This window comes from Aedes albopictus, chromosome 2 (genome assembly GCF_035046485.1).
Source record: "Aedes albopictus strain Foshan chromosome 2, AalbF5, whole genome shotgun sequence".
In the NCBI taxonomy this organism is placed as follows: Eukaryota; Metazoa; Arthropoda; class Insecta; order Diptera; family Culicidae; genus Aedes; species Aedes albopictus.
In genome coordinates, this window is record NC_085137.1 from 245693308 (window position 1) to 245697801 (window position 4494).

Here is a 4494-nt window from a genome sequence, read left to right on the forward strand (position 1 = left end):
TTTTTCCTGCTCAAATCACATTCGCGCGAGGCAATGAAACGCGCACGCCGCTTGTGATCTGAAATTTAAAATGAATTCATTAAAACTGAATATAAAGCTTATTTGTTCTAAGTATCATTTTTGAAGAAGTGTTTTACTACTGAATATGAATTTAAACGAAGCTTTTAGTGATTCTATCAGTTACAAAGGTGCGAAATCAAAATGTTGCTCTACGAGGCACTCGTGAAGAAGATTTTTCTACTGAATTTTAAATTAATTTTGTTTAGTGAATGTTTAAATAAAGCGTTTAGTGGTTCCATTAGTTGCAATGATTAAAGCTCCAAACTTATAAAGCGATTTGACTATTTTGAGTGAGGCGCACACCTTGCGGCCGTCCAGAACATTTTTTTCCTGCTCAAATCACATTCGCGCGAGGCAATGAAACGCGCACGCCGCTTGTGATCTGAAATTTAAAATGAATTCATTAAAACTGAATATAAAGCTTATTTGTTCTAAGTATCATTTTTGAAGAAGTGTTTTACTACTGAATATGAATTTAAACGAAGCTTTTAGTGTTTCTATCAGTTACAAAGGTGCGAAATCAAAATGTTGCTCTACGAGGCACTCGTAAAGAAGATTTTTCTACTAAATTTTCAATTAATTTTGTTTAGTGAATGTTTGAATAAAGCGTTTAGTGGTTCCATTAGTTGCAATGATTAAAGCTCCAAACTTATAAAGCGATTTGACTATTTTGAGTGAGGCGCACACCTTGCGGCCGTCCAGAACATTTTTTTCCTGCTCAAATCACATTCGCGCGATGCGATGGAACGCGCACGCCGCTTGTGATCTGAAATTTAAAATGAATTCATTAAAACTGAATATAAAGCTTATTTGTTCTAAGTATCATTTTTGAAGAAGTGTTTTACTACTGAATATGAATTTAAACGAAGCTTTTAGTGATTCTATCAGTTACAAAGGTGCGAAATCAAAATGTTGCTCTACGAGGCACTCGTAAAGAAGATTTTTCTACTAAATTTTCAATTAATTTTGTTTAGTGAATGTTTGAATAAAGCGTTTAGTGGTTCCATTAGTTGCAATGATTAAAGCTCCAAACTTATAAAGCGATTTGACTATTTTGAGTGAGGCGCACACCTTGCAGCCGTCCAGAACATTTTTTTCCTGCTCAAATCACATTCGCGCGAGGCAATGAAACGCGCACGCCGCTTGTGATCTGAAATTTAAAATGAATTCATTAAAACTGAATATAAAGCTTATTTGTTCTAAGTATCATTTTTGAAGAAGTGTTTTACTACTGAATATGAATTTAAACGAAGCTTTTAGTGATTCTATCAGTTACAAAGGTGCGAAATCAAAATGTTGCTCTACGAGGCACTCGTGAAGAAGATTTTTCTACTGAATTTTAAATTAATTTTGTTTAGTGAATGTTTAAATAAAGCGTTTAGTGGTTCCATTAGTTGCAATGATTAAAGCTCCAAACTTATAAAGCGATTTGACTATTTTGAGTGAGGCGCACACCTTGCGGCCGTCCAGAACATTTTTTTCCTGCTCAAACCACATTCGCGCGATGCGATGGAACGCGCACGCCGCTTGTGATCTGAAATGTAAAATGAATTCATTAAAACTGAATATATAACTTATTTGTTCTAGGTATCATTTGTAAAGTAGTGTTAACTGCCAAATTTGAAATTAAACGAAGTGATTCTATCCAATTCAGTGGTGCGAATACAAATGGTTGTTCTACGAGGCATTCGTGAAGAATGGTTCAATTGGCTTTTTAAGCGATGTTGAGATGATTCCATATTCTGAATCTGCACGCCAAACTGAGGCGAAATCCAAATTTTCATGAATTTTGGAGCCCGGGAACCTATTTAAAAATCAATTTGAAGTTTGTATGGGAGCGATTTGTCGAATTACCCCTCGTCGGATTTTGTACTGGGCGGAGCTGTCAAGCAGTTGCCCAGCTGTCAAATGGTGATTTGAATAAATCTTTTTGAATTTCATTTTAGGTATCTGAAAAAAAATCATAGAGGCTTAGAAAAAGGTGCTCTTTTTGTTTAAAAATATAAAATCCTTGATTTTTTTTAATTAGAATTCATGTTTGAAACGAACTGTTTTTTTTTGGCAGTTCGAAGTTACATTTAGGATATGTATACCTATCAACATTCCTCTAACAGTTGACATGGAAAGATTGCAAATTTATAATGATTTTAATGGTGTAAATCAAAAGAGCATAATTTTCGTGCGCTCAGTGCGGACAAGCCTGAAAACAGCTTGAGGCGCATATCTCGTGGTGCTCCAAAATATTTTTTCCTGCTCAAATAACACTCGCATGGGACGCATCCAAAAATTAAAATGAATTCATTATACTTGAATATTAGAACTTATTCGTGAGTTCTACTTTTGGTAAATTTACAATTATGTACCAAATATGTTTAAAAGAAGCTTTTAGTGATTCCATTAGCCGCAATGGAGCGAGTTCAAAATTATGTTTTACGAGGCGTTCGTAAAGAAGTTTCTTCAAGATAAAGATATGACGAAGCCACACCTTGAATGTTCAAGAGCGCAAATCTGAAGAACAATTTGCAATTGTAATGAAAAATTGATCGAATAGTCGCCATCAGCGAGTGTTGAATTGATCAACTTTTCTGTGCCATCTGTGGTTTGGTTTTAAAGGGTTAATGCTCTTGAAAATTCGAGGTATGACTTCGTTATATCTTTACCTTAATGTCTCTCTTTTTGTGTTTTACCTGTTTATTGGCAAATTGGCCCGAGCTGATGTTTTTGCTTTCCATGTTCACCATACTGTGCAACTATTGTTTATATATTTTCTGCCTCCATTTTACGTCCAGCCGTTGTTAAATTATTCAGTTTATCGGTGTCCTTATTGTCCTTCTTCTTAACTTCGTATCGCTTTACGCTTCATGTATTCATTGGGGTCTTTTTGCTCTACTGCCATACATTCATGCCACCACCACCATACATGTACCATTCACGTATCAGATGACCGGCTCCAGAGGCACGTTATCCTCCATTTGGGATAGTTGTGCCATTGCGTGCTTCGATAGATTCCTTTGTGTTTCGTAGTACAACTGCATCCAATCTTCGTGGTTGCTTGCGAGGTAGTTTGTACTTGATGAACTTTTGAAATAATTTCAATTCGGGATCCTCAATTCTATCAAAAAATCTAATTTACTATTTCAGAAATTATTTCTGAAATAGTAAATTAGATTTTTTGATAGAATTGAGGATCCCGAATTGAAATAATTACATAAACTTTTTTTTTCATTTGTTTCTATTTCCATACTGTAGGTGACTATTAGCTATTAGACTATTGTCATTTAACGAGTTCTCAAATTGTCCATACTATCCATCAAGATAACCTTACCGGGGAAGTTTTTCAGCTACGCAGTCATCAAACTCAATCAAACGACTAAATATCGTTCTTCATCCGACGTTTCGGTGTTTATTACACCTTCTCCAGGGAATTAGAACTCGCAATCGTTCTCGTTCTGCGGGCTCGGTCTGATTCGTCTAAACCGAGCCCGCAAAACGAGAACGATTGCGAGTTCTAATTCCCTGAAGAAGGTGTAATAAACACCGAAACGTCGAATGAAGAACGATATTTAGTCGTTTGATTGCGTTTGATGACTGCGAATCCGAAAAACTTCCCCGGTTATAAAGAATTTCAGTCGATAGCGCCCTACGATAACCATACCATTATAGATTTGCCAGCATGCTTAGGGACGATTTCTTCACCCTGGCTTAAGCGTTTAACCAAAATCAACTATATGGGTAAGACTAAGCATAGCTTACTAATTGAGCCGAGGTGAAGAAATCGACCCTTAGTAAATATATCAAAGCTGTTTTATTATTTTCGAATCAATGTATGTATCATCCAAAGACATCGAATTTTTTTTAAACTCAGATTTTCTTGAATTCTTGCAAGAATATTGAAAGCCGAAACACATTGTTGGTGGCCATGGCGGCAACGAAAATTTTTAACACATGGGTATGGGACGTCATATGATTGCGCATTGTACTAAAATGCGTTTTTGTTTCAAAAAATCTAGAAAAATACGGCAAAGCGGAACATATGAACATTTAGTCAGGAAAATGGAAAACTTTGAGGATTTTTTGGACGATGATATTTTAACGTTCTACATATTTTATAAAACTGATTAAAAAGCATCTGTCAAAGCATCGAAAGACAACAAGTCTTATAGAAACGTATTTCCAAAAGAAAAACCTGGCTGACAGTGGCAAATTCAGCCAGGTGTTGCAGAAATGCCGCGAATACAACGTGCCCACACATCACTTGTTCATCGATTTCAAATCGGCGTATGATACAATCGATCGAGAACAGCTATGGCAGATTATGCACGAATACGGATTCTCGGATAAACTGATACGATTGATCAAGGCGATGATGGATCGAGTGATGTGCGCTGTATTCACTACACAATCTATCACCTTACGAACACTATAAATAACCTC